Here is a 21,717-nt window from a genome sequence, read left to right as displayed (position 1 = left end):
CCCAAAGAGCTAAGTGACTGGGCAAGGGGAGAAGTGATCAAATGGTCATTAAGCAGCTTGTATCTTAGATGGTCATGCTGAAGATTATATAGAAACAAACACACTGTGCTACAGTGGTTTAACAATAAACAGAGCTACAGTTTCCAAAATGGTTCAGCAATTGTCAGGGATTTCCTCCTTCCCTTGGATGTTGCTCATGAGTAACGACAAGCCTTTAGGTAAGCTATAAGTATTTATTCTCCATAATGAATTTACAGAGTCTCTGCAGTCATGTCTGCTCAGTCAGTTTCAGTTTCTTGGAGTGGCAGGCTTTCGCGCACGCGCACCAACACCACCAACGGCTCGGCACCCTGAGATGACGTCTGCGTCTCTCCCCCCCCCCCCGGCTCATCTTCCTGTCTGTGACTGACGGTGCTGGGTCTCTCCTCTGTCATCCCCAAGCCTGGCATCTCCCTCTCTTCCGGAGACATTTCCTGACGTGGGCTGGAGGAGGAGGATGAATCTGTGGAGATTATGGGTGGTTGTTCTCTATAACCCAGCGACCCCCCCCCCTTCCCTGGATGAGTCGCTATCTTCTCTCCCAGCTCTAGCTTGCTCCCCTCTTACCCCCTGCTCCTCCCAAGTAGTCCCTCTTTCCCTGACAGCAATCAATCCCTCTTCCTAGAGACCTCTGCGATTTATAGCTCTCCAAGGGGAACAGGAGCCTCCTAATAACTCTCAGCACCCTCAACAAACTACAATGCCCAGGACTATTTGAGGGAAGCCATGGCTGTTAAAAGCAGCATGATGCTGCTTTAAATGTATAATATGGATGGAGCCCCAGATCCATTAAAAGAGAATTGGGTGGGGAAGCTGTGAAATCTGTTTCTTTGCCACTTTTGAAATCCATCCAGGCTTTGAGTGCAAAAGAATGGTTTGAACATCTCTTAAAGAGTAACTCACGTGACCTTGAGTAGGTGCTCTGTTGGCAGGGTAATTAAAGGGCAAACACCCAATCACTACACGCTAACAGGCTGGTATTAACAATTGCGGAGCTCCTGCTGCAGTGCCTAAATGATATGTGTGCACATAGCAGCAACAGATTTAATGCCTTGTTATAGCTTGATAGATGGATAAATAGATCAAGAGGCAAACGGCTGTAAATGAGGGGGACCATTTACTCCATTTCAGCCATAACAAAGCACTGGCGTTTATCATGTCCAACTGGCTTCAATCAAGGAAGCAGGGGGGGGGGAGGAATCAGGAAGGGTGAACCTTGAAGGCATCTTTGGCCCAGTTTCGGCTGCTTCTTAAAAGTGAAATCACCATGGTAAGCGCTTGGAGGATAGCTATTTATAAATTAGGACAGCCCTGTATAATTTGTCACACACACATACACTAGTCAAATACAGCTCATAAGCCACATATAACCCTCATTGTTTGGGTTTTTTCTGCCTCCTCAGAGCTGCAAGGAGCTGGCATCTCATCAGCAGGCTGTGGTTGATGGGGGCTATGTACCAGGACCACCCTCATTGGGGGTCCCACTGCCAATCCTCAGGAGGTTTTTTGGGGGGGCACTTATGCATTGCGAAAAAAAAGGAAATGCATCACAAAAAAGGAAGACAAAATAGGACACTGATTTCCATAACATTTACATATGCTGGTTTAGAAATAGCTACTATAATTTAAGTAACAGTCTCAGAGCACTTTACATTAACATTACAAAACTCATCGTTTCTGCTGAGACATAGAAGACCATGGCTGCCCCTCTGGAAATTGTTATAATTTACACTGAATTGCAAGTTGTCTCACTATAGTTTGGAAGGCTGTGTCCAGGTGAACTAGGTGCCTGCTCATTCTCCTCTTGAGGCCCTACTTTCTGGTGGGCAGCTTCATGGCCCTTTCCTGCTCTTCTTTCTTGGGTTGCATACACATGGCATTTTATTTTAGAATCAATGAAAACCAAGTGTTTGCTTTCTGTATGTGGTCTACACACCATCTAGATGTGTGTGCACTTCTCAAGAAACTGATTTCATTCAAAAAAGTAAAAGCTCACAAAAAATTGATTCTGCATTGTCCTGTAGTGTGTCCAGGTAGGCTGTCACAGCCATTGGGAATATAGCTAAACCTGCCCAATGACATTGCTGGTGGGTATATACCAAGATTGCAGCCCTGAAGCTCACTGGTTGTTGTGAGGGTTAAATGGGGAGAACTATGAACACCACATTAAGATCCTTGGAATATAAAGTTGGTATATAAATGTGGTGGTGGTGGTGGAGGAGGAGGAGGAGGAGGAGGAGGAGGAGGAGGAGGAGGAGAGATGCAACAACTGCAGCATGAATGTAATTAGCCTGAAGATGGAAACAAGAAGATTTACCAACAAAAGAAGAGTGGCAGATGAAATTACTGGATGATGCCGAACTGGCAAAACTGATGGGAAAAATCTGGAACCAGCAGGATCAGACTTTTCTGAAAGACTGGAATAAATTTGAGTCATATTTGAAGGACAACTGTAAACAATTAATATCGCTAGTAAGGCTACAAGGAGTTTTGTAAGGTCAAGCTTATTACTTATTACAGTTAATTTAGTATGTAAACAAGATTATGATTTAATAGCAATAAGATATATAAGAAAATGCAGTACATAGAGAATAAGTTTGAAAACCATCAATCAGGGAGTGGGGAAGTCGTAGGCTCATGAAGCCAAATGTTTTATTTGCTTTTGTGCACTATGATGTTGTGTAAGAAAGTATAAGTAAAAACCAATAAAAGTTATAGAAGAAGAGGAAGAAGAAGAAGAAGAAGAAGAAGAAGAAGAAGAAGAAGAAGAAGAAGAAGAAGAAGAAGAAGAAGAAAGAGTCATAGTCAATGAAAGGCAGGCCCAAATAATTGTACCTTTGTTGCCATCCTCCTCTTCCCTGCTGAGTTCTACAAGAGCAGCACTGTGACTAAGAAGGATGAAACGGATAGACAGTGGCACTCTCTGGACTGGTTGTAAATAAGAAGGCAGGGTTGACTGAGGATACACTGAGGTTGGTAGGGCAGTTGCCCTGTTGCCATGTTGGACCAGCGTTCACTGCCTGTACCCCCCTGCACTGCCTCCTCCTGGAGATTTAAGCGTTTGAGTGGCACAAAGCCCTAACATCTCTTACCCTAAAATAACACTGTGCCTTTCTTCCCTGCTTCACATCGTGAGATGATTTAAAAGGAAAAGAAAGGGGAAAGCTGGAGTGGACAAGGAGAAAGTGACACGTAGAATCCATCACGTCAGATAGACAGTGCACAGGCTCAGAACATTGTCATCCTGCATTGCATCTCTGCCTCAAGTCTGGCTCTGCTACTCCCCAATAATATAGTCTCACCACTCCAGTTTTCCATCAGTCTAGTCTGTTTAACAACTCTAAAAGTAAACAGAAAATGCTTTCACATATATGGATCTTCTTTCCCTACACCCTACTTGTTCAAAACATGACAACCTGCTGTACTGACTCTTCTGTATCTGGAGGTGTGTTGACATTCTTTTTCTTTTTGCCAGTACTAGTTAAGACTCCTTATTACAGCAGCAGCAAGACATGGTTGCTGCACAAGCAAGTAAAGCAGCTGTTGGAAGGTTTTATATCTGAATGGTGTTGCAGAATTGCAACAGAGGCAGATTTCCTCTGGGTGTATTGCAATGATGGGGAGAACTGCTTGATTTTTGCCTGTCTGTTAAACCTTTTGTGTGGAGCGGAGAGGTGTCTGTTCTTTATTCCAGACTCCATTGTGCAACTTGCAAGACCCAACAATTTTCCAGAAGTTGCTGATTTGAGGTAGATATCCTCAATCAATAAAAAAAAAAAAATCTTCTCTGCACAGCTGGAAATCTATTCCTGAATTCCCTTAATTACAAAAGTGTAGTTTACCTCTAATGTTAGAAAATGGTTAGTATGTATGCATCTTCCCAGGCAGATGAAATACTCTTTGTTAGTTGGGTCTCTCCTATCACTACCTGGAGATGCTAGGAGTTGAACCTGGGACCTTCTTCATGCAAGGCAGATGCTCTACCACTGAGCTACAGCACTTCCCCTAGTTGACAAAGATATGCTCAGTTCTGCTGGGAAGCAAGACTCTTGGCAATTACCGGTAATCAAATGAGCAAAAGCGGCAAGTGAATCGACCCATCAGTGGACGTCACCACAGTACCCTGGCAACAGCTTCCACATCTGCAGCAACTAAAAGGGGGGGCAGGGACACCAGCTGGGAAACTTGCCTATTGTCCATTTGTTTGTAGCAGCTGTTCAGACATGCTGTTAATCTGGCCATAATATTGTGCTGGCCCTCTACAGATCTCTCTCTCTCTCTCTCTCTCTCTCTCTCTCTCTCTCTCTCTCTCTCTCTCTTGCTTTCTCCCAGATTGCACTTCATATTTTTGTGTTCTTATTAGTTTAGATGGCTTTAAAAGGAGATTAGGGAAGCTGGTAGCAAAGAGGTCTCTCCTCTCGTTTAGCTACAAGGGCAGTTTACTTCTGAATGCCAGTTTCTGAGGAGTGAAAGAATTTGATTTTAGGAGATTTTAAATTATGAACAATTAAACAATGGCTACTGGGGACAGTGCATTCAGAATAAAATCCAGAATGTGAATATAAGGCAATCAGTTGAGGGAGTTGGGTATGTTTAGCCTGGATGACAGGAGACTGAGAAGAGATCTTCAAATATCTCAATGTCACATGGAAGATGAAGCAAACTTGTTTTCTCCTGCTCCAGAGGGTAGGAAAACCCAAACCAATGGCTTCAAGTTACAAGAAAGGAGATTCCAGCTGAACATCAGCAAGAACTTTATGACCATAACAGTTGCTTGACAGTGGAACGGTCTCCCTCAGAAGGTGGTGGTCTCTCCTTCATTGGAGGGTTTTAAGTAGAGGTTGGATGGTCATCTGTCACGGATGCTTTAGTTGAGATTCCTGCATTGCAAAGGGGTTGGACTAGATGACACTCAGGGTCCCTTCCAACTCTACAATTCTGTGAGCAATTCTGCCTGAAAAGCTGCTGCCGGTCAGTGCAGACAATACTGAGGAAAACAAATCAGCAGTATGTCCTTGTTAGGTGTTAGTTCATTAAAGGCATAATGGTGGGATAAAAATTAATAAATTTCATCTCTGTGCATGTGCAGACTGCTTGGCACCGAGAAATGCTTTGCGCATTATGCCATAGCCTTTGTTCAACCATCTTTAGCCTGAATGTTCTTTTATATTTGGGGAAGTTGCATGCCCCTCTTCTTTTTGGGGTTTTTTATGTTTAACAGTGGCAAATATTGTAACCGCAGCTAGTCTCTCATATTTCGGGGCTCCAGGTAGGGCTGTGTCTGCATGAGAAAATGTGACTTGCCTCCTAATAAACCTGAAGCAATGTTTAGCTTACAGTGCCCATGCACATAAAACACTCATAATGCCTTTGTAGCTGTACACCAGTTCACCCCACTGCAAGCTCCCTTTGGTTTGTCCAACATGAGAATGCTTTTCAGACAAGTTAAGAAGCCATGCCCAAAATAATAATATCTTTTCTGCCTTTTTTGCTGCTTTGAACTCCATTCCCAAATATTATTTGCCTCTCCAGTGATCAAGGCAAAAACAGATTTTGAAGGAGATGGCCACATTACATTAGATTTGTCTGTTACTCTTTCATCATGCCGGGGGAAATCATAGACTGATCATTAAATATAATAATACAGCAATAAGAGAGATAAAGGGGAGGACATCTGTCGCATACAGGATTTATATTTAGTGATTAACAGTCTGTGTTTTCTTTCCTGCTGCACTGTGGCATATCAAGTCCTCAGATTATGTGAGCATTTAAAAGCTGAATGTGATGTGGTTCAGAATTAAATCTAATCTGGTTGGAAAACACAGTGATGTGGCAATATTAGAAAGTGTGGCTCTTGAACCCTAAATGATCCCATCCTACTCTTGGCTGATTCAAAAAGAAAAGCATATTGTTTGTTCTATGAATATGGTGTTTTGGCATGCAAACGTTTCCCATGAGCTCAGTCCTTGTTTTCTTGAAAAAGAGGGTATTATACATCCACCTTGGGTGCATGATATACTGCAAAGCAAGGTATGCATTGTAATAATAATTATTATAATAATGTGCCATTTCACACATTAGAATTTTCTTACACAGAAACCAGTTTGGCTTAGGCATTGGGTGAAGTCAGGCTGTATCTCGACTCCCGCCCTTCTGCAGGGAGTCCATCTAAGGGTAAACCACCAGTAGGGGGAGCCCTGTGACTTACATCAAATAGGGGCACCCTGAGGGGTCCTCACTGGGGTTGTGGCATGGCCCTAGCACATGTCAGGACATCAGACAGGGTCCTCACCCCTGGATCCCTTTAACAGGGTACCCTTAATGAGGATTAGCAGGCATCCAAACAAAGGCTTCCCCAATGCCTAACCTCACAAAGTTGTGACGACTGCTACAACGTAGGTGAAAACCAAATGGCTGATGCCAATTTGCCAAGTGGAAAAAATTCCTACCCGGTCCTTACAATAAGGTGGACAACATTTGTCCATAGTTGGTCGTGTCATAGCAAAGCATAAAAAAGAGGGTGGGTGGGTTGGGAGATCCAGAGAAAGGGTAAGAGAAGAGAGCCCCCCGGCCGCACCACAGTTAAATTTCCTGCAGCCACACCCCTAGCGGTGCTGATTGGCCAGCAGGACCACACTGGGTGTGACCCCGCCCAGCACCATTGACACGGCCAGGGTGGCACAAGGAGGGGGTGTCAGCTCCCCACCCCCATGCCAGATCACTGCAGGTGCACAGATGCCTGGCCGCAATACCTCCCACCGAAAAAGAGTGGACTTATCAAGAGTTCACCCATCCAGCTAGACAAAAATACACAAAGTGGAAAGCCAGCTCGGGAAGACAGGATGTGTCATAGGCAATGTGCCAAGGGCCACATTTGGCCCTTAGGCTTGAGGTTTCCCACACCTGGTGCAGATCATCATGTGATGACTCCATGTATGCTCCAGGTGGATGCTATTGATGTATCGTTGCATGTGCATAATTGCCATTGTCACATCTAGTGGTGGACAGGCCAGTTTCAGGAACTTTTGTCTAAGAGAACGATGTGGTCCTCATACAAGTAAGTGACTCATAGTTGAAATGGGCTTGAATACCCTTGAAAGCAAGGATCTAAGTGGGCTCCTTGTTTTTGAAGTTTATTGGGTATGAACTGAACAAATCTATGCAGCTATTTTATGTTGAATCAGACCACTGCATCATCTGTGCTCAAACTGTCTGCTTTGCCTAGCAACAGTTCTCCAAGGTCTTAGGCAAAAGGATTTCCCAGACCTGCTGGAGGGTGAACCTAGGACCTTAAGAACATATATGGAAAGCCCTGAGGGATCAAACCAAATGTTTATCAAACCCAAGCAGCATGTTTCCTACAATGGCCAAACTGGTACCTGTGGGAAGCCCAGACAGGATAGGATGAATAATCGGGAGAGCACTCTTTAAGTGTGCTTCCTATTCTTCCTTTGCATCAAAAAGTCAGCACATCTTTTTCTGCTGTCATGCATGGGGGTGATATCAAATTGCTTTGCAAGCAGATTGGGGAAAGCATAGACAGTTGACAAACTTAGCAGAGAATTATGGCATGTCGAGAACTCAGCAGACAGGAAACTGGGCAGGTTTTAGGAAGGTCACTGGGAAGTGGAATCAACTCCCTAAAAGAGAATGTCAAAGACTTCAGCTCTTGTGGAAAATTACTTTCTCAAGGTAGCAAATGAGCCCTGTGGCTGTTTCATGGTTTATGGCATCCTCCAGGACTTATTAAACTGGTCAATAACAAAACAGGTTCAATCAAGTAATCAAGCCGCTACACATCACAAAAGTTCGGAGTTCTCTGGAATTGCTGTTTTAGCATCTAGTCTTTAATGATGACAACCTCCAGTTAAAAACAAACACATTGGAATCACCAAGAGTAGTCAATTTGCCAGATGACTGAGGACTGTCTGTTTCCCATCTAAACATTCTGAGATCAAAGGGGGAACAGGAGCACTTAGCCCTTCAGGCCTGCTTCTTTTAAGTCCATATTAAAAAAAAGAATAATGATGAGGTGCTTTCTTTAAAATTGTTGCTTCGTCATGGGAAAGTTTAGTTCAAGTTTCAAACTAAGGTACTCTGGGGTAATCCAACACATTGGCACAATGTTCTGTTAATAAACTGGGGCTGCTGCCAGACGTCAGGGTGTAGCAGGGAGCGCATGGTCCAATGCCATCAATGGGCCACCAACTCATCCTCCGCAGTCAGGGCAGGGCCAAGCCACATGCTTTCTATGCCACGTGGCTGCAGCTTTGGCAGCGACACCACTTCACCAGGCCCCCAAACATACTTCACTGGTTGGTGAGTGGAGGCACTTTTCAATGGGGGCTAAGCTCTACTCCCATCTATGGTAGCTGCTAGCCATCTTGCCCAAAATGCCATGTCCTGGCCTGTAGATCTGTGAAATCTATTAATCTGTGGGTCACGGAATAACATTTTAGGTAACCTAAAATGGTGAACTCAGCTCCTGTCCAAAAGCAGAAGCACATACAACACACGCTGCAAAAAGCATCTGAGAGTCTAGTGGGGATGATGATAAATAGCAGTGCAGGTGGGTCTCAGCTAGTGCCTGACCTGGCTTGACTGCTGGCACCAGGCCTGATTATTTCTATCCTTGCCAGCTCCAGACTTGGGGCAACATGCCATTAAAGGCCCCTTTCTCTGAATGAGTCAAGATCCTCCTTGGTGCTGTTGCCACTGCCTTTTTGCTTGCTCTGTTCTCCTAGGTTCAACCAGCAACTGGTGTTGATGGTCCTTCTCCTGGATCCTTTCACTGCTTGCTCATTCAAAGAGGGCATGTATATTGGCAGCAATGACAACAAGGAACAGGAGCAATGAAATCAAGGGATTCAAAGAGTTGTAGAACACAAGAAGAGCCTTGCTGAATGAGGCCAATGACCCATCTAGTCCAGCACCAATGTCCAACCAGATGCCCATGGGAAACACACAAGCAGGATCTGAGCCCAAGAGCACTCTCACTTCCCACGGGAGGCAGTGATGGCCATAAACTTAAATGGCATTGTTTGGACTCCAATTCCCATCAACCCCAGCCAGTGTGGCTAATGGTCAGGGGTGATAGCATGTAGAGTTCAACAATATCTGGAGGGCCAAAGGTTAACCACCTCTACTTTGGAGTGCAAGTCCTCCCAGCAAAGACTGTGTTGGGTTGTTGTTTTTTTCAGAGCAGAGCCAAGGGCACTGCTGGCTCTAAGTCAACATGTAGCAGTAGTAACACTTGTTCCATGTAGACAATGCTGTGATTGTGTTCTGATATGAATGGAATCATTTTCAGTTCCAAAACTGAGAGCTGCTTTTCATCAGCCAAAGAAAGCAACTTGTCCCCATTTGTTTTCCTGCATAAAGTTTTATATCAGTCTAATTGTGCATTGATTGCAGTACTAAGAAGATGTTAGTGTTTTTGTTACAAGCACTTTTAGATGCTAAAGTATTGCAATTTGTTGTTTGATTTACATTTTCATGAAAATGGTTTGTGTTCTGTTAAGGCGCAGGGAACTAAATGAGCGTTATCTCCATAAGCATAGTCCATCACTCAGACTCCCTTGCCCCACCTTTCCTTGGAGTAAGAGAACCCAGTGCTTCACCCCAAGATGAAAGAGGGGAACTGGCTCCCATACTTTTTCTGATGACCCCTTAAGGTACTGATTTTAGAAGGCTAGCGGGGGGGGGGGATGATTTGGCTGAGGGCCAACAAGCTAAGACTGAATCATGGTAAGCTGGAGACTTTTGGGTGGGTGATTCCCAAGTTTCAGAGCCAGGGAGTTGCTTAGGTGTGCAAGCTAGGGAGTTCACCAATTCTCAATGGGGTTGCACTCCTTCTGAAGGAACAGATGTATAGATTGGGGCACATTTAGCTCCATTCCTGTCATTGGAGGCCCAGGTAGCCTCCATGGTGAGGGATGCCTATTATCAACTTAAGTTGATACACCAAATACGCACTTTCCTGGACTGAAGTACCTGTAGCTTGGCCACTGTGATTCATGCATTCGTAACCTCATTACTGTAACATGTCCTTGAGACTAGTCTGGAAGCTGAAGGTGGTGCAGATCGCTGTAGTCAGGTTGTTGACTAGAGCACCAGGACAATCACATATTACACCTGTGTTGAGGTAACGCATAAAGCACACACACAAATTTCCTTCCACAATGTGAGCTCTGGGAGAAACCCTATGCTTTTGGTGCTACAATTCAGTAATTGTTGACTCTGGATTTGAAGGTTTTGTGGGGAGATCCCGATTAGATGGTAATGAGGGATACTCCACTTACCGGTACTTCAAAATGTGATAAGCCAACCTGGCTACATATGGGACCCTCCTCTTTAATTTGCTAAGTGGAGCCTGAACTTCTGCTTGAAAATTGGGTCCCGATGGTACCGCTGCCAAACTTCAGGTTTGTGTGTATAGCCCTGAGGAGCTGAATGGAACACTCTTTAATATACCTGTGGTGTTGTCATGATGGCTGTGCAGCCTGAATAACTATGTGCTGGAGGCAAGATTTTAGACCCCTGTCAGAACCCTGTTCAATAACCCGACATTGTTACCATCAAGGACTGCTCCCTGCTCCCCCTGTTTCCCTCCTACACAAATGTGACACCAGGGCCCCTATCAGCAGGGCTTGCTGGTGGAGACTGGCTGGAAGGCAAGCCTGCAGCCAGAAAAGACCTGCCATTTTCCCAGTGGCCTCTGATAAGACAGATAAGGAACAGCTGGGAGAGACACGGCTATTCACTGTGAGGCTTCAGGGTTCCTTATAACCAGAGGAGGAAGGAACTGGGTATGGCAGAGAGGACACTAAAGATATGATGGACCAAATAAAAACCTGGAAAATATGGTGGGAACTAGGTCCCCCTCCCATCCTCATTTTTCTAGGTTTTGTTTTGTTTTGTTTTCTGCTCCTGGGCTTTCACATCTTGACTGGCGTTCCAACTGAGCCAAAGCCCAGTAGGGACTGTATTCGGTGGGGAAACAGATTGTGATTAACACCCTGTCACTAATAAGCCACTGCAAAATGAGCAATCCAGTGGTTGTGGCTTGTGTGCAAGAAAAGAAAGGCCAGAGGCCTTCCTGCCCGTGGAAGCTCATAATGGCTGAGCAGCCTGAAGCGCAGTTTTTACAGTTACCATAGAGCAGAATTTATATCATATACTCAGGCCTAACACAACTTTTCTGCAGTGCTTCAGTGTGTGTTTTCATTCCTCATTGCCTTTTGACATTTTCCTCACTTGCCGGGGGTTGTTAGTATTTGCTGCTGCCCTTCATTCATTCATTCATTCATTCATTCATTTATTCATTTGCCTTTCAAAAGAAAAGGATGCGCAAGATAAAAGCCAAAAGCAATCTACAAAAGTTTAGCACAGAACCCTTGCAGTGTGCCAGGCTTGTATTTCAATTTCTCTTACAATTAATTCTGGCAAAATGTTGCCATACTGAACTGACAGGAAATTATTCCCTCTTTAAGTACACTCCTCTTCAGAGGCTACTGTAAGTAAGAGCTCTGACCTTTCTCGGTTATTTATGATGTGAGCTGAACTATCTTTAAAATCGTCATCTATCAAGTGCCAGGCACACATCTTTGTGAAGTTCTACAGAACCATAAATAATGGAAGTTAATATTCCTCTACAGTGTTTATGCAAATCTTAAACAGTGATGTAGGTTTGAAAAATAAAAACACAGGACCTTCTCCCTACCATCACCACCCATTGGTGTTATTTGTAGTTCACAGCAGATTAACACTGAAGGAGGAGGGCGCTACTTTCTTTATTTAGATATCTGGAAGCCTAAGAATAGAATGTGGCAAGAAGGTTACAGCATTTTTTTAGTGCTAAAAGAGAGAAACGTTTTAAGAACTAAGCAATACTGTACTGCATTTAAAAGGGTATGGGTGCAATCCAAGTTAGTCATGAGAACTGCACAATACTGTGCATGTCTACTCAGAAGTAGGTTCCACTGATTTCAATGGGATTGATTCCTGGGTAAAAAGTAGAAAATCACACCTTTAGGCTGGGGGGGGGTGTATAGCAGAAGTACCCTTTAGAAGATGTTATGGGCTGCAACTCCCATCAACAACAGCCAGCATGGCCAACGGTCATGGATTACGAGAGCTGTAGTCCAAAGCATATCCATGTTGGTTACCCTTGATCTACAGGATTGAAGTCTTTGTCCATCTCAGTCTAAATCCCTCCCCAAAATGATTTCGCTGTCTAATATAGATGCAGAATATGCCACAATTAAAGGCTGGAGGAAGAGGTGGAAAATGCAAACATAAAAACAGAGGGTAAAGGAAGCCACACAGTTTATCTCTGCACTCCTGTGTAGAATTACCCACTAAAAACAATGGAACCTCTGAGTAAGCATGCATAGGATTGGGCTGCTTATGTGGTGGAAGCAGTGATGCAGGTGAGCTTCAAAAGGAGTGAGGAACGGAATACAACCCCACCACCACCTCCATTCTAAAAGCCTTGACCAGTTTTCAGTTGGGCCCAGATCACTTCGAGTTTCCATTCAACGAGAAATGAGCACCTGCCGCTAGCTAGCTCCACCCCATGCTGTTCCCCTAACTTCATGAGCAAAATGACTTTGCAAAGGAGAGGAGGAGAAACCATTGGCATGGAGAGTTCATTATACACAGAAGAGGCCTCTTGAGTCTGAAGTGGCCACTTACACGTTGTCAAAGAAAAAAATCACCAAAAGCGAAAGCTAAAAAAGAAGGCACAGATTTCCATAAATTTATATGAATAGATGCAGTTTTCTAAAATATTTATAATTTAAACAGAAATGCAGAGTGCCTCTCCATAGTGGGGGGGGGGACTGTGACCAGGTGTACTGCATGCCTGCTCAGCCTGCTGCCCAGGTGCTAACAGCTGGTGATGGATGACTTCAAGGCACCTGTTGTTTTCCCTCCTGATGGTTCTTTATGTTCAAACTGGGTTTGGACTGGGCAGCCCTTCAAACAGAGCAATGATGGCCTTTCAGTTGATTCCCTGGTGGCCCGCTGGAATGCGGAGTTAACCAGGGCTATTGACTGTCTGGCTCCGAAGCGTCCTCTCCGATTGCATGGAGCCCGGACAGCTCCGTGGTTTTCCCCGGAGCTGAGGGCGATGAAACAGTCGCTGAGACGGCTAGAGCGCCGGTGGCGGAAAACTCATTCTGAATCAGACCGGACACGGGCTAGAGCTCAACTTCGAGCCTACCAAGTGGCAATGGCGACAGCGAAGAGGACCTTCTTCGCTGTTTCTATTGCATCTGCAGAAAACAGCAGCAGGAGACTCTTCCAGGTGGTTCGCAACCTAGCAGAACCACCTTTGTCACCGGGGTCTGGTAGGGACCCCAAGATCTCCTGCAATGCTTTTGCAAAGTTTTTTGCAGATAAAGTCGCTCAGATTCAGAAGGAGGTAGACTCCACCGTGGGAGCAGGGCCGGGGCGGGAGAGTGCTAGAGCCCTGTCTAGTCATGTTTCATGGGATCAATTCCAATCTGTTACCTCCGAGGATGTGGACAGGCTGCTTGGACGAGTGAAACCGACCACCTGTCTCCTAGATCCTTGCCCATCCTGGCTTATAAAAGCTAGCCGGGAAGGGCTGGGCGATGGCCTCTGCGCGGTGGTGAATGCTTCCCTCTGCGAGGGAATCTTTCCAGACCCGCTAAAAGAGGCGGTCATTAAACCGCTTCTTAAAAAAACATCTCTAGACCCGGCCAATATGGCCAACTATCGCCCAGTCTCAAATTTACCATTCTTGGGCAAGGTGATTGAGCGGGTGGTTGCTGAACAACTCCAAGCACGCCTGGAAGATGCGGACCATTTGGATCCCTTCCAATCAGGATTCAGGCCTCATCATGGGACTGAAACTGCCTTGGTCGCGCTGGTTGATGATCTCCGGCGGGCTAGGGACAAAGGTGAGAGCTGTTTCCTGGTTCTGCTGGATCTCTCAGCGGCCTTTGACACCATCGATCATAACATCCTTCTGGACCGGCTAGAGGGGTTGGGAGCTGGGGGCACTGTTATACAGTGGTTCCGCTCTTTCCTCCTGGGCCGTGTTCAGAAAGTGGTGGTGGGGGATGAGTGTTCAGACCCCTGGGCTCTCACTTGTGGGGTGCCTCAGGGTTCTGTCCTCTCCCCCATGCTTTTTAATATCTATATGAAGCCGCTGGGAGAGATCATCAGGGGGTTTGGGTTGGGTGTTCATCAATATGCAGATGACACCCAGCTCTACCTCTCTTTTAAATCAGAACCAGTGAAGGCGGTGAAGGTCCTGTGTGAGTGCCTGGAGGCTGTTGGAGGATGGATGGCGGCTAACAGATTGAGGTTGAATCCTGACAAGACAGAAGTACTGTTTTTGGGGGACAGGAGGCGGGCGGGTGTGGGGGACTCCCTGGTCCTGAATGGGGTAACTGTGCCCCTGAAGGACCAGGTGCGCAGCCTGGGAGTCATTTTGGACTCACAGCTGTCCATGGAAGCGCAGGTTAATTCTGTGTCCAGGGCGGCTGTCTACCAGCTCCATCTGGTACGCAGGCTGAGACCCTACCTGCCCGCAGACTGTCTTGTCAGAGTGGTGCATGCTCTGGTTATCTCCCGCTTGGACTACTGCAATGCGCTCTACGTGGGGCTACCTTTGAAGGTGACCCGGAAACTGCAATTAATCCAGAATGCGGCAGCTAGACTGGTGACTGGGAGTGGCCGCCGGGACCACATAACACCGGTCCTGAGAGATCTGCATTGGCTCCCAGTACGTTTCCGAGCACAATTCAAAGTGTTGGTGTTGACCTTTAAAGCCCTAAACGGCCTCGGTCCCGTATACCTGAAGGAGCGTCTCCACCCCCATCATTCAGCCCGGACACTGAGATCCAGCGCCGAGGGCCTTCTGGCGGTTCCCTCACTGCGAGAAGCAAAACTACAGGGAACCAGGCAGAGGGCCTTCTCGGTAGTGGCGCCCGCCCTGTGGAACGCCCTCCCGTCAGAAGTCAAGGGAATAAACAACTACCTGACATTCAGAAAACACCTAAAGGCAGCCCTGTTTAGGGAAGTTTTTAATTTGTGACTCTGTATTGTATTTTGATATTTGTTGGAGGCCGCCCAGAGTGGCTGGGGAGACCCGGCCAGATGGGCGGGGTATAAATAATAAATTATTATTATTATTATTATTATGATGTGGAAGCTTTTTTTCAGCCAAAATTTTGTTGGCAGGGGCCTAGGCCCCCTCAATTTTGAAGGGGCCCAGTGCACATCGCGTGCATCATAGCTTCAGTGCCCGGCTCTCCAGAGCGCTCGGCCTCCTCCAGACAGTGTGCATTGTCACATGGGCCCTCTCAGCCTTGGAGGCAACCTGGTGCCTCTGTCACAGTGCCCGAAACAGTTGCCTGTGGGAGACCAGTTGTGTGTCGAGGACCTCAATCCACCCCCCAAGGAATTGACACAGGAGATTGCAAACATAAAATTAATTGGCATTAATTTTGTTTGGGTTTTTGGCAATAATTTAGGCCACAACTTTATTGAAATACAAATTCAGTGAGTGGTTGCGTAGGCATTGGTTCAGACTAGCTGTCCGCCGGGACAGAGCTGACATCCAGTCAGCATCGGGAGAGTGCAACTGGGGAGAGTTAAGGAGGCTGGGGGCAAAGCCTCCCTCTCCCCAGAGGTCCCGGGGGCTCTGGCTACAGCCCTATCCCTTACCGGGGGTTCGGACAAAGCATAACGGAATTCCCTGTACCATCATCACCATGATTCTGGAGGTGGGCACCACCCATCCAGCAATCCACACAATAACCAATGCCTAACCGCCAACCTTACAAGTTGTGACAAGTTGCTACAGCAGTAGGCGAAAACCAAATGGCAACAGCCAATCAGCCAGATGGAAAAAAATCCTACTGGGCCTCTGCCCCAAAAGCAGACGATCCCCATGACAGGCAGTTGCAAGGTCAAAAGCAGAGGCCTATGAAAAGAGGGGATGGAGGGGGGTGATCCGAAGCTCGCAGCCAAGAGAGAGATCACCCTGTGTGCAGAGGAATATAAAGGACGCTGGGCTGTCCATCACAAGTTGTTACATCTAGCTTTGCCCAGCAACACCTCCAGACCCTATTGCAGCTAAGGCCGGCTACCGGCCCCACCCCCACAGGACAGGGAAGTGTCTTGCCAGGCCCCGACCTCAATACGTGCTCTTACTCAAGGTAGAACCCGATTAAGCAGGATTTGAGCACAAGAGCTGCCTCCTTTCCTATGGTTTCCAGCAACTGGCAGACAGAAGCACTGCTGCCTCCAACATGGCTACTCATGCCTATCAACCCATCCAAAGCGTTGAGACCACATCACTTCCCAGACGGTTCTTTGAGTTGCCAAGTTGCTTTGCTTGTCTTGGATTTCAAAGTAACTTTCAACAGCACATTGTAGGCATTAATTGTTTGAAAACACTTGCTGATTGCAAGCCTCCTTTACAAGGGCAACTCTGAGAAGAAATGAAAAGGGGGCGGAAACCTCCTCAATGCCAAGAATTCTAAGAGGGGCTAAGGCTGGCAGAATAACAGACATTAATGGAACTAGATACAGGTATGCATGTTTGACCTCCGCAGTAATGAGTGAATACTAAACCTGGTTAGACTTGTAATCTTTTGCTACTCTGACTGCATAATGCATTAGCCCTTGAAAGTGTTTGCTTTTATTTGAATCAATCTCCACTATTGAGCTGAAGAAGAGTTAATATTCCACACAGTTAAAGGAATAAAAATGGGGGGGGGGGGGGGGGGGGGTTGCACAACTGTAGCCTCAAAAAAAGAAATCTTTAGCAAGAAAGGGGAAGAATGCAAATGTTTTCAGACAAGGTTTTTCTAAGGCAAACCCAACAGTTTCCCCGTCAATATATTAAAACAGCTCACGTCCTCATGCATGTACACCAAGTTTCAAGGTGCTTCCTGGTAAAAGAACAAATGTTTCTTGAGGCAGAGGCTGCATATACATATCTATTCTACCTGTAGAATCTTTGGGGACCAAGTTCTTGGTTTGTTTGTTCATTTGTTTCTATCCTGTGTAGTCCACACAAAATCTAGATCTATGGGGGGGGGGAGAGAGAGAATGCCCCTGAAAAATCACTTACTGAGAAACTGGTTTCATTCTGGGGGGTGGAGGTGGGCAGTGACACATTGCAGAATGATTCTGCACACACGCACACACATACACACCTGTGCGCGCTGGGTGGTGGCTGTTCAGGCAGTGGGGGGGCATTATCTACACCTGCTCGATGACACTGTGCATGAGCATAGACCAATATTGCAATCATTAAGTGCCGGATTTATGTATAAGCTAAACAAGCTATAGCTTAGGGCCTCACCCTCTTGCCCCCCCCCCAAAATAAAATAAAATAAAACCTACATACAGCAGCAGTGTTCTGTGTTGTGTAGGCTCCTATGTGCAAATGGCTTTAGATACCTATTAGGCCATAAATTACCATATAGCATATATCCAACACAAAAACAGCGATAATTTGTTGTTGACAAAGGACAGCTGGACATATAAAGGGCCCCATTACCTTCAGTAGCTTAGGGCCTCATCAAACCTAAATCTGGCCCTGCAATCACCAATTCTTTAATTCACCTGCGGCATGTGCAGGGAGAAAAAAGGAGTGAATACCCTTATCAAGGGGCAGGTTTTCAAAAGCATATTGAGTAACCACACCCACCCTTATGGAGAGCAGGGTCTCAAAGCAGCATGTTCATGACAACCCTAAATGATTTCAGGTTGGGCAAGGTGATGGCTGTATTTGTGCTACTAATGGGTTGGTGTGTATGCCGCAACACTAAAACCAAAGAGGAGGAGAAATCTGTCAGTCAGTGACACCCCTTGGACTGGATATAAGTAAGAAAGCAGGTTGGCTTGGAGGAATCCAAACAGGTTGTTGGGGCACTGCCCCGTTTGCCCTAATGGACCAGCCTTCACTGGCAGTGGCCCTCTTACAGAACCCATCATACCTAACCATTGGCCATGCTGGCAGGGGCTGATGGAAATTGCAGACCAAAACAGCTGGAGAGCACCAAGCTGTGCTGGGGAATCAATGCAGCCCATTGCTAAACTAACACTCTCTATACTGCCTTCTACACTAGGGTTTTCCAAACCTGGGTCTCCAGCGGATTTTGGACTACAATTTCCATAATCTCTGACTACTAATTTTGCTACCTAGGGATGATGGGAGGTGTAGTCCAAAAACAGCTGCAGACCCAGGTTTGGGAAACTCTGTTCTGCATTTTACTGTGGGGGAGGGATCACTAGAGGGCCATTCCATGAAAAATGAGCCTGATAAGAATGCTAGATGAGCACTGGACTTTGGTGAGGAAGATTCCAAACGTGCAGTCTAACCATTTTTTAAAAAGCTAAAGACAAAAGAAGTTTATTTTATGGACCTTCTTTTCAAAAGTCCACCCACGTAGTCTTCACAGAAGTGTTCAAGTTAAAAGTTTTCTGATGATTGTCCCACCTGTGACAGCATATTTTCCTTATTTTTGTATCATTAAATTTCTTAAACTTAATTCCTGATTGCATAGTTGTAACCAATAAACATTGATTTAAACAGATATGCTGAGTTTATCATTGATTCACCTCCCAACTCAGAGTTTTTCCATAAATCAAACTTATCTCAAGCTCCATGTCCTTTTTTTTGTCCCACCCGTGACAACACTTTTAACATTTAATAAAATTGTCAAAAATATCCAAATATCCATAAAAATAATAATAAAAATTAGTAAAAATGTTCAGTATCTTATTAAGAACATAGTTTAAATTTTGGTTGTTAATTTTTATGTATATTTACATTGTTACACATGTGTGAATACCAAAAAACATGGTCAAAGTGTCCCACCTGTGACAGTGGAATGGCCCTAGAGAGACAGGACAGATAGAAGTGCAAACTCTCCCATGCAGTGGGAGAAATGGGCTTCCTTCCTCCCCTTTCAACATTGATTGCCTTGCAGAAGCAAGAGAAACAGCTAGTGCCAGTGAAGAACTGAGGTGGTAGTTTAAAGGGAATCAGCAAGCATGTGTCTGTATCATAGTAACCCATTCTATTTGCTGGATCACTGAGTAACACTGAGGCCCATCTTTATGGCTCCCTGTTGTGCTTTAATATCAACTTTTGAATCAGACTATATGTTTAGCATGCAGAAAAGAAGATTCAAGGATTGCGATGATAATAGTTTTCAGATACTTAAATGTTTGCCATGAAGGCAGTGAAAAATAGCTGCTCCTCGGTACCATGAGGTTAGGGAAGATGCAGCAGCTGCTATTCAAAATTTTACAGAAAAGCAAAGCTGCTGCTGTTGTCCTTGGGAAGTGGAGCTCTGTGCATGCAGACGATGCCTTCCCCTGACAATTGGTAAAGTCTCATTGCTCACACAAAGCTACATTACATGTCCTCTTTGGAGGACCTACAAATCCAGGGTTTTTTTTTTTTTTTACAAGTTAAAGCAATTGTCTGGGTTTTGGATGTTTTATTCCTGATCTTTTTTTATTTGTGTGAGTGCAGCTCGGGTTCAGACTCGGGCTCTGGCATGGTCGGCCTGGGTTCTGGTTCGTGCTCTGGTTTTGTCCTCTTGAAATATTGCTACCCTAGCTAGGCTCATCTTAAATACTGTATTGGGTAGCCATGATTCTCCCAGGTGGATCCTGGTTTTCCTGTCTAAGGTCACCAGGTGCCCTGAGCTACAGAGAATTATGACAATGGGTGCTTCCAGGCAACCTGTTTGTTGAGCATTCCTTCTGATTTGTTTGCTAGGGTAGTTAGACGGAGTTGCATCAAGCATGTTATCCCACACTTTCCAGGGCATTTCTCCACCACTTTCCTTACTGCAAAAAGTACAGTACATTCTTTTGGGGAAGTGGACTTTTTGCACACAATCTCCCAATCAGCTGTAACTATGTGACCTGAATTTGCTGGTATGTGATTGAAAATAATGGCAGTCTGGAAGAAATATGTGATCCTTGAACAATTTAATTAGAATTTCCATATGTGAAGCAGGTTGAAGCAGGGTTTGTAGAGATGGAATTACAGTAAGTTCCACAGAATCAATAAATTTTAGTATATTATTTGAGGCTATCAATTTCAGGACATAAAATTGTTAATTTTCATTCATTAAATGCATTTATTACCTTAAGCAACCATTTAAATCCCAACATTTAGAACAGCACTATCTCTTTAGGAGCTCAAGGTGCAATTAAGGTTATTCCATCAAGAGTTCATTATTTTCTTTTGCTATGAAAAAAAAATCAAAGAAATCAATATTTTAAATGAAAGGTAATTCTGGATAAGGAAAGATTAATTTAAATCTTTCTGCATCTGAGAGAAGCTCTTTGCCTGTGCTAGTTTATGGCTTTTGTTTGATCGCATTAAAATATTATTCAGCTCTCTGTTTAAGGCATTGCAAATTTCTAAAGTAGCCTTTGCCACTCTGTGAACTTGGCACAGAACAACATTTCCCACACAATGACGGCTTTGTGTTGACATCAGCAAAAGCCAGAACAAATATTTGCAAATGTTCTGAACTTGCCAGCTTTGCCACTCAAACTTCAAATACACAATTTCAAATTTGCACATTGTCTGTGATTTTTTACCAACATATTTAAGGGTTGTCTCCCCATCTGAGACATTGAGTGTAGGATGAGAATTCATATTTGATGCCTACTGAAATCAGAGCAAGTCTAAGGGATCTTCCAGATGACCCGTATATGTGTTGGTTAGACTATGGGTCCCTGTTTTGTGTTGTTTTTGCAGGTGTATTCTGATACATGTCATTGTCACAAGAATAGTGCATTAAGTGGTGCCTTGTACTGGACTCCCCACACATCATTCTGGTGTATTAGTTTTTCTGTGATGCTCCCCCAGTGTTACCACATTCTTGCTTGGGAGGGCGCACCCTTGTGCTGCAATGCAACAAAAGGCAGACAACCTCCCTCCTGCCCACCCCCAGTCCAGAACATTGGTATGAAAAGTGGCAGAATTTCAGCAGGAGGTTATGGGCCATGCACTGTATGTCCACCCCGGAACCTTTGCAGGCACAAACAGTATTGAACACAGGATCAAGTATAACCACCCCAATATCACCATGGACACAAATCATCATGATGCACAATAAAAAGAACATCTGGAGGTGTTCAGAATCTAGTCTTTATTGAACATTCATTCCATTTTGTTTCTGAGGCTGTTATTTGACAAGGAGCATCCATCCTGTTTTATTTGTGGGGTATTTAAATGTATTCCTGCAAGTACTTCCTTTCAATCTGTGTTTTTTCAATGCATTTCCCTTTCTCTTTCTAAACCAGAAAATGTCCAGTTTCCTTTTCAAAGGAGATGTGCTGTACTAAGGCACTTTAATCCACTTTAGGTACAGAAGCCTAAAATTCCAGTGTGCATGCGAATCCCTCCCTCTAAATACAGTCTGGAGGCACCCTAAGGCTGCATTTTTATGCATGCTTACTTGGGAGTAAATCCCATCGAACCCATTGGGGCTTTGTTTTGAGGAAACTGTTGTGGATACTAAATAAATATCCAGCAAATAAAATATTCAGAGCACGTTTGACTTAAAAAGAATCACCGCAGAAAAATTTGACAGGCTTTTTGGGGAGCAAATGGGGTTCATCTCTTATTTCAGCAAGCATCATTGACATATATGC

The sequence above is a fragment of the Lacerta agilis genome, chromosome 10 (genome assembly GCF_009819535.1).
Source record: "Lacerta agilis isolate rLacAgi1 chromosome 10, rLacAgi1.pri, whole genome shotgun sequence".
Lineage (NCBI taxonomy): Eukaryota > Metazoa > Chordata > Lepidosauria > Squamata > Lacertidae > Lacerta > Lacerta agilis.
Note: the sequence above shows the minus strand (reverse complement) of the source record.